The 24,643-nt window shown below is 35.9% G+C and overlaps 1 protein-coding gene across 1 annotated transcript in view; it reads left to right on the top strand.

Annotated features, from left to right (window-relative positions):
• LOC138692289 (protein FAM13A) overlaps positions 1–24,643 on the top strand; it is a 461,772-nt gene that overhangs the window by 23,570 nt on the left and 413,559 nt on the right. The gene's annotated exons all lie outside the window — the stretch shown is intronic.

Genomic DNA, 24,643 nt, shown 5'->3' with positions numbered 1-24,643 from the left:
CAGGTTTGAAACTTCCAAATATCTCAGAGAAATGGTCTCTCCAATCCTCTCAATAGTCTAAATATAATTACTGTTTCCACATAAACGTGTAGTAACTAATAAGTTGGGTATAATGTTTTGAGAACCCCACAACAGAAAAAGGAAACAAACATATTAAAAAAATGGGCCTATTTTGTGCATGCAAAGGAACAAGGATCAGCCTGTTATAGTACTTGCTTGTGTTTCGTGATAGTCCACGGACAGTAATGAAATCAGTTTCATTGTAATAGGTTATGACGTGAAATAGTGGCAATGGAATCAGAAGATAGTTATAGTGGTCCTAGTATGTCCTACTCCCAAAAATCTACATCCGTTGTATTGAAATGTGCAGGAAGGAAACAGAATTGTAGAAAATTATGGTAAACAAATCTTAAATTTAAAGCTTGGTTTTGCTCTGATGAAACAAACTGTAAAAGAGCTAGATGTAGGTTCTGGTTTTCTGTTCCTGCTGTTGTTGATCCTTCTGAGGATGCTCCCGAAGTAAGGAGACAACAAAATGTTTAAAAATCATTTTATACTCTGATATTTAATTTTTAACAATTATTTTCTTGCAAGAATTAAAATATCGTTTAACCCTAAAATTGACAATGTATCCTATAGTATACAACAAGTTAATAGGCTATATGCTATAATTTTAATAGAACAATAGAAAAAAAAGTTGGTAGGAAAATTAAAATTTCAGAATACTGTACTATGATATTGTACAACATATAAAAATATGGACATTGCGAAAGTTGTTTTCTTTACGGTCCGACAAGGTTTAATAAACTAGTGTGAGAAATGAAGCTTTACCAGTTACGTCCATTTTCGGCTTACCCACTGGAAATTTCTAGCGCTCCTTCACTGGGGCGGCGAAACCCGAAGTGAGACAAGTGGCTTGGAGCTCACATATTCAGTTTTTCACAGCCTCAACTCCCCCCTTGCAAGGACGTGTTTTCACATACCTTTAAAGTTTCTCCTCCCACTTCCCCCCCCCCTCATTCATTCAAGCTTTGCCAAGTTAAGAGTTATGTAAAATATTCTGGAGGGAGTTTAGGTAAAATAATCAAAATAGACCTATTTTTATGATGTGTACGATTCTCCTATCAAAAGTACGATAATTTGGAACCAATTGTGCGATCCAGTCAAGCCTCAGGGTTGGTAACGCTGATCCGAGTACTTTACACAACACCAGGCGGAGCAGGGTCTCAGTGTTGTCTGTGGATACTTAAACGAAACAAATTCAAAACATTTATTTCGCCGCGTTTGCTCACAAGCTTCTGTTTCTTTTAGATTCTGCTCTTTTTCTACTTGCTCTTTCTTTTTCTTCTTATCGAATTTCTCTTCACTGTTCTTTGTTTGTTATGTATCTCTTTCTAAAATGTTGAAATTGTATAGGCCTAATCATGTCATTTTCTTACGTGCACGAGAAAAATCAATCTATCTCTGGACATCATGACCTTGACGATATTCCGGTGATTTATCATTTCTGACAAACCGTGACATTTTACATTCGGGCAGAGAAAGTAGCAACAAAGTCGGGAATCGAATTGCGGCCATTCAGTCCTTGTCTGCCGTCCGAGCGAGGAAATGTGGGTTCCTAGCGTGAAGCTGGGCTACGTGAGAAATTACTGCAGCAGGGCGTGACTTGGCACAACAATGGACTGCAAGTGTCGGTTGATGTTTCCGACGTACGTACTGATTTAAATCGCCTTAAGAGCTGTCTGGGTGTGGCCAGCTCAGGGCAGTCAACTGGTGACTTCTTGCCATAGAGCCGGAGCTGCGATTCCTGGTGGATAAGCGGATATAGGTCAAGTTTACTTCTTTCCCCTGCCATTTTCTTTGCACCAGAGCTCCATTATCTCCATATAGGGTTACCAGACGTCCTGGCTTTCCCAGGAATGTTCTGAATTTTGATGGTGTGTCCTGGATTGAGTTATATTTTGTCCCGGAATAAAAAAAAAAAAAAAGGAAAATGTAATTTTTTGCTAATTTGTATAAAATTATTTAAAATATTCATTGTTCTTTTTTCAAGATCCTGTCCAACCGATGTTCAATATCGTCGTTACCGTACAGTAGAAACAAACGTGCAGCAAGACACTGTGCATCAGTGGTGGATTTTAAGCGACCAGCGAGAGCCGAATGTTCGTAAAAGCTATGATGTCTGCCTTAGACAATCCGTCACTGAGCAATGCTTACCTTCCTGTCTACCCTTATCCGACAGAAACATTACTGTCTCAGCCGGGAAAAGTGGAATGGGGAGTTAAGGTGACACTTTTTTTTTAGTTGGTTATTTAACGACGCTGTATCAACTACGAGGTTATTTAACGTCGATGAGATTGGTGATAGCGAGATGGTATTTGGCGAGATGAGGCCGAGGATTCGTCATAGATTACCTGGCATTCACCTTACGGTTAGGGAAAACCTCGGAAAAAACCCAACCAGGTAATCAGCCCAAGCGGGGATCGAACCCGCGCCCGAGCGCAACTTTAGACCGGTAGGCAAGCGCCTTAACCCTTTCTAACCCAAATTAAATTTACAAGCAATCCACGTTGAAACAAATAGCTGTATTAGGACCAATTCAGTGACCAAGTTACGGGAGTGGCAACATTTGAAACAAAACTATATTGATGAAAATATATTGAAATAGAAGTTATCCACAAAATTTACCTTCATATGTAACACACAAGTATATAAATGCTATAAAGTTAATTATTGCCATATGGTATCTATAGGTAAGAAAGGATTAACCGACTGAGCCACGCCGGTGGCTTTAAGGTGACTCGATTGAAGTATTAGTGCCCCGGTCTGGTTTAAACACTGTATTGTTGTGTTTTCTGTATAGATCAGACTGTAATATGACATTGTTTTTCCAGACTATCAAACAAAAGTAAAAGTTTAGGTCCTATATAATTAGTTTAAATACATAAAATCAGTTGTACTAAAAATTGAATTAATTCAAAATATGTGTAGTGACGTTATAGTACGCAGTATCATCACCTCTCCTGGATTACTAATGAGAGATTCTGGCAACTCTGGCTTTAAGCTGGACCGTCCTCCTTTTGTACTTTCAAAATGTCATCCTCGAGCCCTTCTTTTGAATCAAACACAAGTTTTGAAAATAATATAATCAAAGAACGAAGATTCAGAATAAAATAACAAAGTAAATTTAACAGCAGTTTAAATTTTAAACCTGTTTTTAAATATTTCTAATTGTTCCTTGTTGTTTAGGCCTGTATGCGGCGTGAATTTTTTTATAACAAAAATAACTGTTTGCCATACCTTGCCTCTCTCCCTGAGCTCCTGCTAGTTCCAAAGAGTTGTTGTCATGCTCAAGCATATTGATATTGCAAGAATATAATTATTTACATTACAGTAGAATTAACGTTTCTTTCGACTTCTGATGGACAGGGGTGGCATTGCATATGCTTCGACTTTGTGAATTTTCTCCCTTCCCTCAAATTCACTCTCAATTTTTTCTAATTTAACTTGAAACTGCTGATTATTGCTCAATTGAGATTGTAGTCTGGTTCATTACGAATCGTTTTACATCACTCCGAACGTTCTATCGCTTTGCATTCTCGATACACTGTCTGGACTGCCGCGCGACCTCCAATTCATGTCCTAACTTCCCACCTCCAGTGTATCAACGTCACCAGCTCCAACTCTTCTTTCGTCTGCTATCATTTATCTCCAGTAGCATATCCCTTAGTATCGTCCTAGATCAGACGTCGAAATAGAGCCTTCTCGGAGCACTTCCTCCTCTTTCTCTTTTTCAATGTAAGAGTGGGACAAGATGCGGGACCAGTTCGTGTATCTCCGGATGACGTCATTGACCGCGACGTTTGAATACACATCTGCAGCACTACGATGCTGTCTCCATCTCCGAGGAAAGAATGTCCTTATTACCACAAATGTATGAAGAAATAAAAGCTTTCATAGGGAAAGCGAAATTGTGGGAGTCGCAAGTTTCAGTGGGCAACTGTTACTACTTTATTAATCTAAAATTGTTACCGAATTTGAATCAAGATTAGTGTAACAAATATAATGATCAGGGAACGGATTTATATGGACTAAAAATATATGAAATATGTAAATATATATGTAGTTATTTTTACCAAAATATGGAATTAAATATGGATTTTTACCAAAATATGGAATTAAATATGGACTTAAAATTATAAAAAAATGACTATGTACGTTAAATATTGGTACATTTTAATCAAACTAAACAAAAAATATAATGGACGTACCTTATCTTCCAATGTAGTTTCAACAAAACACAATTTTTATTGTCTGTTACCATAACAATAGGTTACAAACATTTCTTTCAAGTGCTGAAAAGTGAATCTTCTTCTATTGTCTCTGAGGATAGATTTATACTGACTAAAAGAGCGTTCGACGTCACAAGAAGTAACTGGTACATAATTCAATTTCACAATGTCTGCTGGGGATAAGTCCAAGTTAATCTTCACTGTTGATTCACCACTCATCACAGCAACAACCTTTTGTAGTTCTTCATATCCAGGGTTTTTTGAAAGTACAGTGTCCACCTTAGCTCTTACTGCATCTGCAACTTTACCTCTACCACGATTCAGTTGTTCCACAGTACTATTTATAATTTCAAAACTTTCAGATAGTGAAAGGTGCCTATTTTGGAGACTTTTGAGCGTTTTTATGATGCATGAAAATGTATGCTGAATGTGAGCTAAGTCATTCTTCACACTTATGTCACAGGTAACTGTTTTCGCAGTATCAATTGAGACTGCATCTTCAGAGTCCAATGCAAGGAGAACATTGTTAATAGAGTCTATATGTTCGGCATAATATTCAACTGCTTCTAGCCATGTACCCCATCTAGTTAAAATTGGCTTTGGTGGCAATGGAATTTCAGGGTACATTTCTTTCAACACGTTAACTCTACTGGGAGCTTTGAGAAATACTTTTTTCACTGATGAAATCAACAAATCTACTTTAGGGAAATTGTCTCTGACCACTTCTGCCACACGATGAAATGCATGCGCCACACAAGTAAAATGAGTCAATTTAGGATATACAACAGATAATGCTTGTCCAGCTTTGACCATATAAGGGGCAGCATCGCTAATAAAGAATAACACATTATCGTACATAATACCCTTTGGCCACAGGATACCCATAGCTTCGTTGAACAGTTTAACTATAGTTTTGTTATTGCACTTTTCTAGAACATCACAATGTAAAAGAATTCGTTCAGAATATTGTTCACTTAACAAACCGATAACTACATTACCAACAAGTCTACCTTCTTTGTCGGGAGTCTCATCAATGGAAACCCAAATTGAACTATCTTTAATTTCATCTCTTATCTTCTGTATTGTCTCATCGTAGATGGATGGAGCATACGTCTTCCTAAGTGTTGACTCATCCGGGATTGTATGTTGAGTATATTTTTCAAGGAATTCCCTGAAGACCTTATTCTTTAGTTTGTAGAGAGGAATATCAGCAGAGATGAGAGAACGGCACAGGTCGATGTTAAACTCAGATCTTACATTCGATGTTGTTGGTTGTGTTAAAAACAATTGTCTCTGCTTGGAATTTAGTTGTTTGTTGGCCTGATGTTTACTAGTTGTAATGTGTTGTTGCACCAGGAACTTTTGTGTAGATGATACTGCACACTGACACAAATTACAAAATAATATTTTATTGTCAGTTGATAAACCATCTTCTTTAAATTCTGAAATGTAACTTGTTAGTTTTGATTTTAAATTGACTGAATGACGTACTTTTGGCATATTTACCGTCTTTATAGTATGATTTACAAAACTGAACCTATGTGTACTCTGACTGGCATTTAACTGTTGAGCTGCACAACTGAAGTCTGTTAAAAATTTTAAATTAAATTAATACAGTTTTGTAACTTACTTTCCCATTGTTGATAGGACTGCTAATTTTCAAATAACTCTGATGTTAAAGGGATTACTGAACATGTGTTTAAATCTCTATTGTTGAAATGTATTTTTAAAAGTTAATGGAATTTTGTTTTGTTTTATTGTTAAACCTAATATAATATGGACTGTTTTATATGAAATATGGAAAATATATGGAAATTAACGAAAATATGTACTAAACTCTAAAATATGGAAAAATATGGAAAATAAAAGTAGGATTTTTCAACCCTACACATTGTGAAACATAAAGATAATGCAAAATATAAATTATATTAGCTTTATAAGTAAATATGTATTTACATATAAATCCTTTCCCTGATAATGATGTACTGAAGGACTTGAGAAAAGAATTTGAGACCAGATTTAAGATTTGAATAGTTTTAATTTAAAATAATTGTTTATGAATTTCTAAGTTGTTTAGGTTATTTTTAATTATTAAAAACATTACGAAACATATTATTTAACTATTATTGTAATTAATATATTGATATTGGCGTATCATAGAAATATGTACTGTAACAAGTAAAAGTTTAATTGTAATTTTATTATTGTTTAATTGAATTTTATTTAATTAAATATAGTATAAACTGAAAAAAAAAAGCGATACCAAAAGCCATTTACTAGAAATGAAGTATTGTTGTTTATCAACTGTCCTAAAACAGGTATGAACCTCACAAGTGATACCAACAAGGCACCACTTATGAAGAAACTAGGCCAGGAGATAATGGGATAGGGTGGCCAGTTCCTTGTGCTTAAATAATTACGTAACATGTATGGTTCTTCATGCTTCAGATGTCTTCTTTTTACTCATTGATATATTAGAAAATAAATGTATTATTATTATTATCATTATTATTATTATTATTATTATTATTATTATTATTATTATCGCAAACTACTTAAGAAATTCCTTCCGAAAGCAACCATCTATTGTGACAGTACAAATCAAAAGTGCAGCTTTGTGGAATTCCTCCCGCGACAGTTACAACTTAGCTCGCTCATGCTTGGAACATTAATCAACGCTCGGCTATCTTCGGGTACTGCGCTTATCTCTTCAGCTGACTACGTTATCTACATTTGCTCTCTGTAACTACTTTAATGCGTTGGCCTTGAGACGCCTGTCCTAGATCATACATGGGCACAATTTTCGGTTACGTGAGGCACTCGATTTGAAATAGTTTTACTAGGAGAGGGGACTGCAGAGTAGGATGGGAAATATAAACTGCTGTGACCTGCGTCACCTTATCGTAATCGCTAAGGCGGTCAGTGGCGAATTATTAGGAAAGCGCTTGGTTAACGTGAGACTCTCAAAAACTTTTATTCAATTTGGCAAATTAATTCGGCAGCTTTAATCATAAACCTCATTACTGTTTCTCCGTCGCTGAATTGATTTAAATCACAGGCGAGAAATAGCGTAACTAGCCAATAATATTCCATCACGTTGTCTACGTTTATTTTCTTGAATATTCTGGCGTTTATCAAGATTACTTAATAGATTTGCACGTTCTCGACCGAAAATAATTTCAGAAAATCATATTTCCTTTTCTACGCACATTTAATATTTTTTTAAATAAATTTCTTTTGGATTCCTCGTATCTTTTAATGCAGCGTGTTTAAGGTATAATGCCGTATTTAGTATACTATGCAAATGTTACGATCGTAAATTTTCTTCGGAATAGTACGAAAAAATAGCATTTAATTTGTCTTACCTTCTAATTCAGCATGTTCTTTATGACATAAGGAGTAATGTCGTTGTACATTAAATTTATTAATGCCTAATAGGGTTTTCGAGCATAATATACATCGTATGTTCTCCCCTTCTAAACAGCAAAAAAACTCTTCCTCCCATTTCTCATGAAATAATCGTTTTCTAACGCGTACACACTGCTTTGATAATGCCATTATGCCACCACTGACATTGCTAATGAAACTGATATAGAACCTGCCCACGCCTAGGAGCTACGTGAGGGAGGAACGGGGACTGTAATGATGATGTCACTCAGACCGATAAGCTCTGTGAAGGTCAGTGAGGCACAAATTCTCAAGTGAGGCAAGATGCCCAAGTATGTCCTAGATCATATATGTAACAGATAGCTCATCCCTACGTTAAAATCGGCAGCAATTTGAAGAGAACAACCGCCAGGATCGCCACCCGTCCGCCGTAAACGAACACGAGATGGCAGTACAGTCACTAATGCAATTTGGGAATTATGACGTGACTCCTTATGTAACAACTAGATGGCAGCATAGTAAACCTGACAAAAGTTGTTACCGTCAAAGCCTATAAGGCCGAGCTATCTGGATATATATGATCTAGGGTATCGTCTATTCTTCTGCTAACAACGCCATATCATGAGCAAAATATTGTGTACTTTAGAAATTATAGGCGCGACAAAAATGGCCTGAAAATGTGTTGGTTAACTTTCTGGGTTGGCAACCTTAGTATTGGACCGAACTTATAGATGTATTCGCGTTAAAATGTGTTAAAATATCATGTCTAATTAATACTAAATTGAATAGGAACGAACAATAGGCATTTCTTACGAAACTGAACAGAAAGATTCGAGAAATGCACTAATCGAAATGCCATTCCGGTCCCTTCCGGTCCAATTTGAGCTCTGAAAGTAGATGATAAAGGTGATGATGATGATGATGATGACGATGATGATGATGATGATGATGATGAAACGGATGACTAGAGGAAGAAGAAGAATTGAAACGGGGAAAGAGGAGTAAAAAGACGAGGATGCTGGATAGGTTTTTTTTAGATTACTTCAGTTTCCACTGCCATTGTCATTGTACCTTCGTTGGTCCATTATCATCGTCCATCAGCTTTTCAGTTTCGGTTAGATTTAGAATCTTCTGCACTGGCAAGTCTTGTGAAATGCAGGACTGCGATGAACGGATGTTACATCAGCGGGAGTTGTTCCCGCAGGCCAGATCTGTCACTGTTACACTAAACAAAATGGATACGCACCCTGCGTCTTGCTTTGACATTGACCGGGCACGGCCGAACAAAAACTGTGACTGAAATAGTCCATCTCGCATTACTGCGGCAGGCGTTGGAGTCTTAACAAGGAGCACTGTGACCTTGACTCGGGCCGTATGACCCTTCTTCATGAAGGTTGCACATCTCGAGCTCTGCGTGGGAGAGCAACGTCGCCACCTCGACTGCAGATGAGCGAGCGAACTTGTCAAGGGCAAACTTACGTTTCGGCAGGCCTGAGGCACAGCCTACGCCATCCTTATACGGTTATTGCAGGTCCTACATTGACGTCAAGAAGGATAGGCTAGGACCTGCTGTTCCAGGAATGGGCAAGGCGGAGTACAGTCGTCTCTGTTGTAAACAAACAACTTGGACATCTGGCGACTTCCCACCGAAAGGACAGAGGTTGTTTCTCGACCAGATCTCTGAAATAGGGATATCCTGAACTAGCACCAACAGATAGCGCACGTGTACTATGAGGGATGCGCTTTGCGTGTGCATGTGTTTTTCTGTATATAAACATTGAGGATATACGTAGTGTATTAGTATATTAAATACTCTTAAAAACAACTAAAAATGGCAAATTTTTGTTACGTTCATATATATAAAAACCAGGGGAAGCTTTTTGTCTTCAATCAGGTCCCGAAATATTCTGAATATATGCTTTAAACCTTAAAAAATATAAGTAATACAATTAGGCCTCGAAAGAACTAGCTATTAAATAAAAGTAACTACTTCAAGCAAGGAATTGTTGACTATAGTTTCATTTTGGAAGAGGAAAAGGAAAAATTAATAAAAATATAGGGGAGAGTCGGGTAGTATCGGACATCGGATAATATCGGACAGTGAGTTTCTTTCATCTACCACATGATGATAGTACCTGATTGACATGGTTACGTTTCTGTGATGTCGCATAGAGAAACGTAACCATATCATTCAGGTACTACCATATGGTGGTAGATGAAACAAACGCACTGCCCGATACTACCCGATGTCCGATACTACCCGACTCTCCCCTATGCAACCTCGACAGCGAGCTATGATGCAGTAGTTGTAGGAGTCTCCGAATTTTACGCCTGCAGTAAACTCTCGATAAACTGGAATGTTTATTATCCAGGACGATCCCTAGTGAAATCCATTTCGTGAATAATGTTTTTAATGTACAGTACCCTAATTGTTAAAGCCATGTTTTAAGTTCAAATTTTCAAAATCATCCCACACAGTATTCAAAACTGTATGTCCTTAACCTACAAAACACACTACTAATCGTTATACTATTGCGATCATATGTTATTATATCATCCTATTAAAAATTGCATTTGCTCTTTCTGCAACTACAGAAAAAAAATACAAGGAATTCAATCTCGATAGTCTCTTCCCTATAAAAAAAAAACACATTGGTGGCTGCATATCCTGTTTTTAGCGTACGGTTCTTAAATACTAATTATTAAAGAGGGCAATATTCACTTTCGATATATTTCCTATTTTTATATTCGTGGATATTGTTCGCAAAGTTCTCGCTTAGGTTCATGCACATTCAATTTACTCGTATTTATATTCTGCATACTGCAGATTTCCCCACCCATCTCGGGGAATCGCTCAATATTATACAGGTTTACGTTATTATTTATTGTAAATTAAATTAAATTAAGAGGTAAGAAAATATTAAATTTTACTAGGTTATACAAAATAACTGTAAATATAATTTTGACACGCACAGAAAACCAACAAGCGGGAAAACGTAATCAACTGTAGCATATGACAAAACATAGCCCTACAACATGTTGCACCGCATGGAACACTCCTGCCATCTGACGGTAAAACTTGGCATAAGATATCCTTATTGTAGCAGTCAAAGACGCTCTTAGTATCAGGGTCGATTTATGTATAGTGCCGCTCCTAGACAGTGCTAAAATTTGCCGCCCTACAACTTCCACAACTAGTTTATGAGTAGCCATTATACAGGTCATGTTTAGTTTAAAATAGTTTTAAGTGAAAGGTTACAATTCAGAAAACAATAAATTACTGAAATCAAAGTACATGCATCTTACTTGTGAATTATAAAGATTTCCTTCGTACTTTCTTAACAGAGAAAGCATTGATGATGTCATCAAGTCGACCTGACGAAACACATCAGACTTGATGCAAAGAAACATATGAAGACATTATTATAAAAACAACTTACTTACTTACTTACTTATTGGCTTTTAAGGAACCCGGAGGTTCATTGCCGCCCTCACATAAGCCCGCCATTGATCCCTATCCGTCCACATCTGTGGAGTAACGGTCAGCGCGTCTGGCCGCGAAATCAGGTGGCCCGGGTTCTAATCCCGGTTGGGGCAAGTTACTTGGTTGGGGTTTTTTCCGTGGTTTTCCCTCAACCCAATTCGAGCAAATGCTGGGTAACTTTCGGTGCTGGACCCCGGACTCATTTCACCGGCATTATCACCTTCATTTCATTCTGACGCTAAATAACCTAGATGTTGATACAGCGTCGTAAAATAACCCAATAAAATAAATAAATTCACCCCCATCCTGAGCAAGATTAATCCAGTCTCTACCATCATATCCCACCTCCCTCAAATCCATTTTAATATTATCTTCCCAGCTACGTCTCGGCCTCCCAACTAACACTCTATATGCATTTCTGGATTCGCCCATACGTGCTACATGCCCTACCCATCTCAAGCGTCTGGATTTAATGTTCCTAATTACGTCAGGTGAAAAATATAATGCGTGCAGCTCTGCGTTGTGTAACTTTCTCCATTCTCCTGTAACTTCACCCCTCTTAGCCCCAAATATTTTCCTAAGAACCTTATTCTCAAACACCCTTAATCTCTGTTCCTCTCTCAAAGTGAGAGTCCAAGCTTCACAACCATATAGAACAACCGGTAATGTAACTGTTTTATAAATTCTAACTTTCAGATTTTTTGACAGCAGACTAGATGAATTATAAAAACAACTCTTGTCAAAATTGCTATTTTTCAGGAGAACAATAAAAAATAAACATGTCAGCTATTTCCGTTCAACTGGTGTTTATCCTTGTATCTATTGCACTTGATGTAGGTCGTTTTTGGAGTCTATAAACATTTAAAATAGTAGCAAATGTGTCCTTAACTCAATTTCATTAAAATGACTAGGGCTGTTTTTGTAATATTTGTCGTCATATTCAAACTTATTCATTATTGAAACAAAATGAAAGCCGGGCTGTGGTTTACTTTTAAGCACTGGTTTTGTTGGTGGTATAATTGTTACGAGTAATTCTTATTTTGATAGGAAATATAAAGTAAATTGAAAAATGAACTCCAACTCTTTGCAGAATAAACCTTTAATATCGAATTATATAGTGCACAAGCTGGAAAGTGATTAAATAGTATTGTTGACGCCATACTATATAGGAAATGTAACTGAGAATTTTATTCTGTTTACTATTTATAGCGATACATTATAAACACACATCCAATTTGATTTTCAACAATGCAAACAGTTAAATTTAATCAGTTTCATAATATAATAACGTGATACCGGCATTGCAGCTGAACACTTTCCTTTCACTCTCGCCGCGACCGCGACAATGTAATAACAAAACAAGATCCGACTTCCACAAGGTTTTCAAGAACAAACTTCAGAAAAGATTTACCAACAAGTGTTTGAAATCAAATTTCACTGTAAAATGAAAATTAAAAAAAAGGAAAGAAAAAAAAGGGGGGGGAGAGAGAGAGAGTCTTCCACGTCAAATCGCACAAAATTGTACAAATTTTGACCTTCATATTTCTGATTGCGTTTATATTTTTTTAGCAACTCTATGGATCTAATAAACTAACAAATGTATTTTTATTTCCATCTAAGTCCACATGTTTTTAAAATAATTCAAATTAATCCACCTGCAGTCAACTCATATTCGACACCTCTATTATATCGGCGCGTTTAAACTTCTTAATCCTACTGCGGTGCTATTTCATTGACTATTACACTTTTACTACGTCATTCTACTTTTGACCAATAAAACGGTACGAAAGGACGTATTTCAACCAATCATGGCTGCTTATCGCACAATTTTATCGCGTCCCTAGCATTTGTTTAATTTTATCGCGTCCCTAGCATTTGTTTCTTTGTTTGCCAACATTTGAAACTGCGCTGGTCTGGACGTCAAAATATATATATACACAAACCAATCCAGTCGATGCACAGCAGTTTCAAATATGACTCGCATTGGCATTCAAGAACAAGAATTAATAAAAATCACTGATCATACCTATGCATCTTCTGAAATCCTGTTTACAAATAAATGAAAAGCACCATTCGAAAATCCTGAATAAGTTGAATACACCATGTAGGCCTACATCGAGTTCCACTTCTATTACGCACACGTCCAATGTAACATCAATTGAACCACCAACCACATTCAAATTTGAAAATTGTACATTCAATAATTATTCCTTTTAAAACTATTCATGTTTATTTTTTTATGTCATCGTCGTTAATTAAAACTTTTCTAACACTTGTGTACATTATTTAGGTTATGTTATAGCTTCTGCTATATGATATTGTCCACGCCTGTGGAGTAACGGTTAGCACGTCTAGCCGCGAAACCAGGTGGCCCGGGTTCGATTCCCGGTCGGGACAAGTTACCTGGTTGAGGTTTTTTCCGGGGTTTTCCCTCAACCCAATATGAGCAAATGCTGAGTAACTTACGGTGTTGGACCCCGGACTCATTTAATCTCATTCAGACGCTAAATAACCAAAGCTGTTGATGAAGTGTCGTAAAATAACCTACTAAAATAAAAATAAAAGCTATATGATATTATGGATAGTCACGTATTAGAGATTGTTTAATATTAATATTTATTGAAAATCATCTGCCAAGTGACGTTGATTACTGGAATTCGGATAATTGAAGTGGAATGCAACTGTTTTAATAAAAATGAAACTGAATCAACAAAGCCTCCTTGACTAGTAACACTGCCATCGTGATATAGATCGATAACTTCTCGACGAGAAGGCATTGCTAGTAATCATAACTCACTACTGCCATCTAGCATGCATCTAGCGTAATATTTGTAATGTTGAGATGGTACAATAATACATTTGAAGACAGTTGTATTTTCGTAAGTCAATTAATATTTTATTGTATTGGAGTACTTCGTTACTTCTAATCTTTATATACTTTCTTCTAATCGTGTAATAGTCAATTAAATCCCACTCGAGTTTTGATTTTCTCTAGATAAATCAAAACGTCTAGTGAGATTACTGTTGATAAAAGACTTCCATTGTAGAATATATAAGGAAGTTAGCAGATCTCTGAACTCTTATTACTTTCACATAACCGCGCAGTACAATGAAACCTAGAGCTGAAGATGACCAATTACGACTTGCATGGCAAGAGTAGCCACCATATCGATTTTCAAAACATCTTTTATACTTTTAAAGCAAGTTTTTTTTTCATATTAATCAACGACATACTGAATGAAGAAAACTTGTCTAAAAAGGGACGAGAGAATATTTGATGCCGTAAACGAGCTGTCATATAAACCGATGTCATAACGAAATTTAACAGTGTCTAGTAAAAGTCAATACTCGTTTGCTTTCTATATTAGGATATTGATAGAAAGTAGAGCATAGAAAGATGGAAAAGGGTTAACATTTGGTGGGCTCTAGCCATCAGCTGTTGGTACCGCCTCTGTTCCGAATTCTCCGATACGCCATTGCATGTTACAATTTCATAACCAGCCTTGAAGTACTGTAATTGCAGCAGATATTTTGAAGAAGCCAATTTCTCTAATTTGCGGCAGTGCCCACGTACATCACAGGCCTGAACTCAATTGTTGTGTCACTTCAATGAGCACCTACAAGCGGTCATTATGAATCATATGTCTGCCCCCACTTCCTGAAGAAGCATCCCTTATTGTCACGGCTAACTGTGGATTACGCAACAGCTTGGATGATGCTTCTTGTTTTCTTTTCCTGTGTATGACTCACTCCTCGACCCCAAGCTCCACACGTTGAGATTGCTATTATTAATTGCAGATAATGATGGTTGGCAGGTAACGATTCCGGCAACGAATCACGTCGAGCCGGGTTCGATTTCCGACAAGAAAATTAAGATTGATCTTTTTTCATAAGCCTTCATCTTGTGTTTACTCTAAGCTTGTACTGCGTTGACCACATGGAATGTTTGTTCATTGTTGCTTCAGAATGTGAACGATTACAGCAAAAAGTGACGGGGGATTCATTTGCTTGAAATTTCTTTATTTTTGGTAGGCCTATAGTCCGGATCTTCTTACTTTATAACGTAAAGATGAAACCTAACAAATTTCCCCTGTTATAGTATGCTAGTGAATTGTAGTGATTTTCTAGTTGTCAGGTTGAATTTCCTTTTGCCAACTTTATTTCTTGGTACTGACAAATACAGTGAAACCTCGTTAATCCGGACTAATTGGGAGGATAAGTTGACCGGTTTAACGAAATCCGGATTAACTGAAATAACCTAACTTAAAACTTACGGACTCTAATAGAAACTGACTGCATTGAGTATCCACAACAAGGGTAAATATTTTTAGCCGTTACGGAGCTATATGACGAATGCGATTGTTGATTTCTAGCTACATTTATTTTATTTATTTTCTAATAATTGTAACATAAAATATAATACCCAAAACATATAAAACTTTAGCTCACCCCTGAAACTGCAGAACTCCTGCTCAGGGGCGGATTCCTGAATTGAAATTGAGAAGTATATAATATAATTTGTCTTATGTCTACTACACAATAAGACTATTTAAAACCTTGCTTTCTCGTTTTGCCTCATACTTATACTTGAAACCTTTGTTTATGTAATCGATAATAATGTTTGTTTGTATAGTTTATGTACTTTAATGTAAACTTGATGGATTTTCTTTATTTTTAATGTTATAGGTGTAATATTGTAATTCCATAGTTCTAACGTATAAAAATAAGTCTTAAAACAAGGTTCTTTAATTTTTCCAAAGTCATCCTTTTTTTCTGTCCGGATTAAGCTTAGTCCCGTTTATAGGGGTCCAGATGAACGAGGTTTTACTATATTACAACTGACAGTTACTTTGTAACTATTATGTTGACATCATTATTTCCCTTTGAAAAAGCTGTTAACTTTAATGAAACTAAAGTTATAAGCAATGTAATTTGAAATTTGAACGTAATTAATAACTTATAACACTAATAATTTTAAAAGATAATACAGTAATAATTAATAATTAATAAATAAACAGCATTACTCTATATTTTAAAGTGGTATTCGGTTTTCGAAGTTCGTACTAATCATTTCATGTGGTCAAATAATTTTTTAGGTTAAGTCTCATGAATCGTAAACTGCTTAGTCAAAGCAATGAATTTCATGTTTTCAGACAAAATACAGTTTAATATTAGATTAATCAACCATAAATAAATAAATAAATAAATAAATAATAATTAGTATTATTTTCTTCAGTACATAGAATTTTATGTGAAATTGCCTGCAAATTGATATTATCTGGTAACAGTTGGCAACATTGAAAAGATGGCCATATTAGCTTCTTAGGTTAAGTAAAGCACACTATAGGTTAGGTAAGAATGGGTTTAAGAATTAAACAAATAATATCATACGGAGGATTAGTACATTCCATCTTGAGAGTTCTTTTATTTATATAATAAATAAGAATATAAACCATGCAAGTCACATTGATTGTATAATGATCCAGAAATTGCCGTATAGGCCTACTATGCCATTCTCTTAGCGACGCAACTGAAGCTTGTTTCGGTTTAATTTTTGTAATGGCAAAGATTACGTTAAAATCAATTGTTGCAGATATTTAAAAATTCTAAATTTTTGTTTCAATAAGTTTCATATTAGAGGTAGCCTATGCTTAATAATCAAATAACTCTTCTGATAAAAGTTTTTTTTTTTTTTTTTTTTTTTTTTTTTTTTTTTTTTTTTTTTAGAATTGTCTGTGTTACTTTGTTGATCACTTTATCTTGTGTGAAAACAATCTGAAGAAAAAATGATACGTGATTTTTAAATTCCCTTCTTCATTTTTTTAGATAATGTTTTATTAATTTTATATTATATTTAATTTTAATGACAGGATTATAAAGATTAAATCAGTAGTCGGCAAAGATTACATCATATAAAATATAGCCAGCAATACACAGCAAGAGGAAGATACCCAAAGTGTTTAATTTTGAATGAACAAGTAAGGGCTAAGGGGAGGGAGATCATGCCTACCCCTCCACCCTGCTTGTGTATTAAGGAGTTCACTCTCTAGTGAAGAAGTGCTTATATATATATATATATATATATATATATATATATATATATATATATATAGTTTAGCAATTTGAGCCTCAGTTTTAAGATACTTCCTTCTTCATTTGTTTTTGCGATACTCCCCTCGTATGGTATGAACTTGCCCTACACTTTTGTTTCATTTGTTTCATTATTAATATTAAATTTATTATTGTCAAAGTAGGCCTATCAAATATACAATGATTCAATGCACTAACGAAATGTACAGAGTGAAAGTATAATATTTAGAGAATCATGTAAAAAAATTATAGAACGGATGGTTAATTTATTAATTATTATTTATTAAGGCTCATTCACAATGAAAATTAAACATAGCGTAAGCGTTAACTTAAGAATATAAACGTTACGGTAAAATCAAGAAATCATACCATCATTCACGATGGGAACATAAACATAACAGCAAACATACTTGGTAACCGTGGAAACATAACAATGACGCCATTTCCTCATATTCTGTCGTATAGTTCAGCACTCCACGATTGTGTTCTGTTTGCAAATCACGTAAGCATAAGCATGAAAGTTTGGAGTTTGCAAACTTTCATGTTAACGTCTTACGGTAATGTTTATGTCAATGCTTATGTGAATCATTGTGAATGATCCCATTTGGTAGCCTGGGCGCAAACTTCTGTGTTTATGTTACGGTTATGTTTAATTTTCATTGTGAACGGGCCTTTATGGTTTCTTAAATCTACTTAAATTAACATGGTGGTGGCCTCCACATACAGTTTATTAAACAAATCGACAGTAAATCTATTTAAACCATTTTTTTAGAAGTTGTGAAACGAGAATTTGGCACAACTAGTTGAAAATTATACGTGTGAAATATTGCTGAACATCAGTCTTTTTACGTGAAAGATATTCTTCAAAAAGTTGCATTATAAACTTTAGGAATACTAGCTAAGAAACTGAAGACAGTGAGGAATCGAGGCAATATTGAGATATGTCAAGACCCAGGAGGGACATTAGCAATTTGATGGCGAAATGGATGTAGATCAATTGTTGTCTATTTAAAAACAGTTGTAAATTGTTTGACATTTTCTGTTTTTAGTCGACAGATGGCAGGCTTCTGACGTGCCGCCACTGAGACTCGCGCAACCCAATATCAAACAGATGACTTTCGCATATACGACAAGGTAACTAGCTTCTGATTGGTCGAGCGGTTGTATTTACTGCACTCTCATTGGAAGAACTGTTTTGTTTCGTTAGCCTCGGGCAGTGTCTAACCTTGACCGTGATGGATTTAATTCAGAGTCACGTTTTAAGGCATTCGAGTTAAAAAAAATACGATCACGATTCGCAAGTCACGGTTAAGTGAACTGGTTAACAATAGTTCGCCATTCCCTTCGCATGACAGAGCCAAGTTTTCCTGTCTTTGGTGATGTTTTCTATGGAAGCCACCAGGCTACTAATAGCACAGCCAGTTCATGGCCACAGGAAATAAACACTGACTAATTATTATATCCGACATTTAAAACCGGCCGAGGTGTGTAAAATTTTAAATACCTCTGAAGTCTACCCATCCTTCACGTCGCTGGCTGCGGATCCTTAAGTATGTATTCTTAAAAACTTATTCCTATTCCAATGCTTAAAGTACAGGGTAATTACGTAATACCGCTTTGTAAATCCTTACAATTTATCTATAATATCTAAAAAGTGATGTTTAAGCATCATATTTAAGATTGTTTGAACCAAAATGCAACACTGTTACAGTATTTAATCATAGTAGTATATGTATATGTCTCGTGATCAGAATATTGTACGAAATGGAACTATAAAAGTTGGAGATTTATCCTTCGAAGAGGTGGAAAAATTCAGATATCTTGGAGCAACAGTAACAAATATAAATGACACTCGGGAGGAAATTAAATGCAGAATAAATTTGGGAAATGCCTGTTATTATTCGGTTGAGAAGCTTCTGTCATCTAGTCTGCTGTCAAAAAATCTGAAAGTTAGAATTTATAAAACAGTTATATTACCGGTTGTTCTGGATGGCTGTGAAACTTGGACTCTCACTTTGAGAGAGGAACAGAGATTGAGGGTTTTTGAGAATAAGGTTCTTAGGAAAATATTTGGGGCTAAGAGGGATGAAGTTACAGGAGAATGGAGAAAGTTACACAACGCAGAGCTGCACGCATTATATCCTTCACCTGACATAATTAGGAACATTAAATCCAGACGTTTGAGATGGGCGAATCCAGAAATGCATATAGAGTGTTAGTTGGGAGGCCGGCGGGAAAAAGACCTTTGGGGAGGCCGAGACGTAGATGGGAAGATAATATTAAAATGGATTTGAGGGAGGTGGGATATGATGGTAGAGACTGGATTAATCTTGCTCAGGATAGGGACCAATGGCGGACTTATGTGAGGGCGGCAATGAACCTCCGGGTTCCTTAAAAGCCAGTAAGTAAATAAGTAAGTAAGTAATTTAGGCCCAAGAATATAGGCCTATAACAAGTTTATATATTTTAAATATCCTAATCTTGTCAATTCTAATAGTTCTAGTATTAAATTTAAAAAGTTATGTATGGATTTTATAAAAATTGAAAAATTGTAAATTTAAATTTATATATTCTAACTGCATAGTAGACATAGGACAAATTGTATTGTATACTTATTAATTTCAATTCAGGAATCCGCCCCTGAGCACGAGTTCTACTCTTTTAGGGGCGAGCTAATGTTTTTCTGTATGTATTATATTTTATGTTACAATTATTAGCTAAATAAATAAATAAATAGGCTAAATAAATAAATAAATAAATGCGTGCATTTTCATACCATTGTAAGTGCCGAAACCGGGAGAATCTATTTTTTCACATATATCAGTTGTAGGTACCTTGCTTAACAATATTACGAAAGGTTGTGAAGAAAGTGCTGCCCAAGTAATAAAGTAGTGCACTTTCAGGTAGTGCAAGTCACAACGTTGTATGTACTGTATAAAACTATTTTTGTTCCTACTGTAAACTTTACAAATTGGTACTTACAACGTTCTGGAAATGCACGCTTCAAATAAATAAATGTACAGTGAGGGGCATAATATTGTTGAGCGGGCGAAGGTGTTTCAAGATATGTAGCATGGTTCATAAGAGGCCATAGTTTTAATTCCTTCTCAGCATAGATATGTAATATTTAAACAGAAAAGCGAAGCGAATATCTGGTCAACATATTATGACCGTAAAACTTTCTGCTCGGAGCATGCGCAGTGTGGCATTCTTTGTCTTAAAAAAGACTGAGTTGTTCAATCATTATATCCCTCATTGTATATAATACCATTATGATACATGTGTGTATGCGTGTATGATGCATCTGTATGTGTGTATAATATACATACTGTATATACTGTATGTGTGTACGATGTACATGTATAAGTGATATGTGTGCATGCATGTATGTAATGTACACAGAATGTTTCCGAATTCGATAGAAGAAATTTATCTGGTTATAGAAGGGTTGTAGAGAAGCAAATTTGAGATAGGGAATTCAGGGTCTCCGACGAAAAATTTCCGAGTTGTTAGTTGTTAAAGTTGTTTGTATTTGATACTCATAATCCAGTATTAAAATGAAACAGAGGTATGGCATAGTTTCGGACCTTATTAGGGATTGTACGAAGCCAAACTGTTAAGAACTAATCAATCGTGTTTTCAAAATTTAGCTTCTGTAGAATCTGTAAAACTACCGCCATTCCACTCCTTTTTGTTTCACTCTTTCATTTTCAGTATTTTACCTATTGTAGAAAATAATTATCGGCATGATGCTGTGGTGTAACGGATAACCTCAGGCCAAAAGGTAGAAAGTTCGAGTCCCACCGTGGTCTTTCTTTTTTAATTATTTAAATATCTCAATCAGTGGCGTACTGACCCAAAAAATATGTCACGTCATTACGTGCAAGTTTGAACCCGCAGACTTCTAATACCTATTCTCAAAATACGTACCTAGAACCCCTCCAAAACTCCTTAAATTTCTTCGATTGAATTCCTAAACACCCGGTGTAATGAATGAATGAATGAATGAATGAATGAATGAATGAATGAATGTATGTATGTATGTACGTATGTATGTATGTATGTATGTGTGTGTGTATGTGTGTGTTCCCAGATTCTTTCATTAGGAATCCAGAACAGATGATGATTCTGCGTACATTAACGTTATTAAACATTTGAATTAATAATTATTTCATTTGCAATACAACTGATTTTGTGTATTTCAACTAATTATATAGGAAAAATGTCCGACAGTACAGTCTTTAAGGAATTTATTATGAATTATAGGAAAAGTAACAATTTTAAAATTTCAAACTATTCAAAGTAAATAATTGAGATATTTCATAAAATGCGTAGAAATGTTTCTCTATGTCTTGTGATTGTAATAACAAATACGAAACTTAAAAATTGAGATCTTTTACTAAAAATTGGGTTTGAAAATATTTCTAAAAATAATAGAAAAAGAAATGAAAAGCCAAAAACAATTGGGAGTTCAAAACTTAGATTTTGTTAGTCCTTCACAAATAAACATTAGAGATGAACAAAACTAACTGCCGCTCTCGCTCGCTGTGTTCGTTGCATTTGTCTTTCGAGTCTCGACTCGTCATTCTCGTGCGCTTCGAGTCTCGCTCGTCATTCTCGAAATAGCATTTGGTCGGCGTGGAAAGATTTCGTAACTTTGAATAACATACATCATTGAAATAAATAACATTATAAATGTTTATACGAGACAAAAAGACAACAGAACAGTATCTTAGTTATCAAAATGTTCTGGTTCTATTGTATGATATTACCTATGGTTATATAAATAGAAAAAAAACTCAAATAAATTTGTATTTCCAAGAAATATAAAACATAACGTTAATATCTTTTTACTTGAGATTGCACACTTGATCTTATGAAAAGAAATTTTATAGCCTTTTAATAAGGGCCTAGTAATTAAATAAAGACTGGGGAACGGATTATTATACACTGAAAGGCAAAGATGATGCTTCAAATAGGCTACTTGATTGTTTATACATATGTAACAGTTGCTAAAGTTGATAAAAGTTCAGTCAGGTATAAACTACTATGGCGATTCAAGGCTGCTTGACGTTCGGGATTTCGGGAGTGATCAATCTCGGCGTCTCGAAACACTCACAAGCAGTCTTTACGTCAACGACGCGACGTATAGAACATTGTCTTGTGGGTTTCGGCTTTGCGGGCGCTGTTAGTCTTGCTTTCTCGATCGTTGTTCATGTCTATTAAACATGCTCTCAAAATTTGGTTTAGTGGAGTGTTCCCTTAAGTACTGTCAATAATAAATCAATTTCGAAAGATAGTAAAGAATAAAATATTGTAATAATATCTAATGCGTTCTACAGGGTGTTTCCGAGGTGGTGTTAAATACTTTCAGGGATGATGGCGAAGGGCACATTTATCAATTTGAGATAAGGAACCCTGGTCCGGAGATGACCGAGTCGAAAGTTACAAGCAAAAATAGTTGTGTGGAAATGAAATAATTTTATTCCTCTGTACACCTTACACATACTGTAGTCATCTGACGTTGTTTACATTGTCTACTTACAGTATTCCATTCAGTGCGCTGTTTGAGGGGTGGGGACAGGAAACTACCTAAAGCAATACAGATAGCGTAATGTGTGACGGACATGTTCGGTCCTGATATGCACGTCTGTAGACAGCAGTGTATATGTACAAGTTGCAGTGTCCAGTCGATCAGTCCTAGTGAAATGGAGGAGTACATAAGAGCGGAATACTGTATGCAGACCTGATTTTAGAATACAGATGAGCCAAACGGAACAGTAAACAAGCTCACAGATTGTATTGGGCCTAGTACCCACGTAGGAGACATCCGGCCCCTACCATTTTTCCTCGATTGAATCCACACCTGTGGAGTAACGGTCAGCGCGTCTGGCTGCGAAACCAGGTGGCCCGGGTTCGAATCCCGGTCGGGGCAAGTTGCTTGGTTGAGGTTTTTTCCGGGCTTTTCCCTCAACCCAATACGAGCAAATGCTGGGTAACTTTCGGTGATGGACCCCGGACTCATTTCACCGGCATTACCACCATTTCATTCAGACACTAAATAACCTAGATGTTGATACAGCGTCATAAAATAACCCAATAAAATAAAAAAATTAATAAATCCTCGATTGTTCCAAAGGTTAAGGGAAGGAGGGCACGTGTTGCCAAATTACAATTCCATTTCCACACAAATATTTTTGTTTATAACTTTCGACTCAGTCATTTCCGGACCAGGTTCTTTATCTCAAATCGATACATGTGCCCTTCGCCATTATCCCTGAAAGTTTGTAACACCACCTCGGAAACACCCTGTATAGTACTGTCGTTCTTATTTCAGTAGAGCCCGGTAGGCGAAAGGCGGCGATGAGACTTTTAACATAGGTTGGACAGGATCTTAAAAATGAGTAAAATTTTTTTAAATTAATTTTATAGAAAAGAACAAAGAATTGGTTTTTTAGTCTTCTTTTTTTTACATTCCAGGATAAATATAACTCAATCCAGGACACAGGGGACACCATTAATTAAAATCCTAAACAATCCTGGGAAATCCAGGACATTTAGTAACCCTAATGTATGTATAACTTCCCTAGTACTGTGGTGAGCATTACAAAGCAATTAGCAAAACAAAACAAGGGACACACCCAACAGGTATGAGAATCATAAATCTTCACTTTCCTCTGGCAATAAATCTGGGTTTGGTCCGCTGGATTTGTATTTAAAACAATGCCGCTCCAGTTTCACCTGATATGCAGTACAGATGCCTGACTTGGAATGCATACACCGTCAGCACTGTCACTGCACATGCTGATTAAAGCTTTGAATGTGTGTGGTGGCATGCCAGCAAAGCAACAGAGTTGCGCATTTAATACTTTACTTCAGTAATCAAGCCTCTATATCGGTTTATTTATGCGTTCCTTATCTGAAAACCGGAACAGTGGCCTACCATTCAGCTGTCTTGTGTTTGTGTACGATGCAGAATAATATCCTGACTAACCCTCTATACTTGTAAGCGTGATGCAAACTTGCAGATGTTGTCGGTTTTTGCTTCCGGCGCTGAACGCTGAAAGAATATTGACTGTTGTAGAGTTCCTTTATTTATACAGGATGTTAACTAACATGTGGTGAACTTTTATTTTGATGGCAATCATAGACGAGGTACTTAACTTGCATGATTGTGAAGTTGTATAGAGCAGCGTTTCTCAAACTATGGTCCGCGGACCACCTGTGGTCCTCGAGTTCTGCCCTTGTGGTCCTTCAAAAAAGACAGGAAAAAAAAATTCAAACGAATTGCGTATCACACTATAGTTGAAAATCTCAGAGTTTGGAAATTATTCATGGCAATCGCCTTTCACTTTTTCTCCTAGTACTATTAATTTATGAAATTTCTTAC

This window comes from Periplaneta americana, chromosome 16 (genome assembly GCF_040183065.1).
Source record: "Periplaneta americana isolate PAMFEO1 chromosome 16, P.americana_PAMFEO1_priV1, whole genome shotgun sequence".
Classification (NCBI taxonomy): domain Eukaryota; kingdom Metazoa; phylum Arthropoda; class Insecta; order Blattodea; family Blattidae; genus Periplaneta; species Periplaneta americana.
Note: the sequence above shows the minus strand (reverse complement) of the source record. Positions and strands in the feature narration are given on the sequence as shown.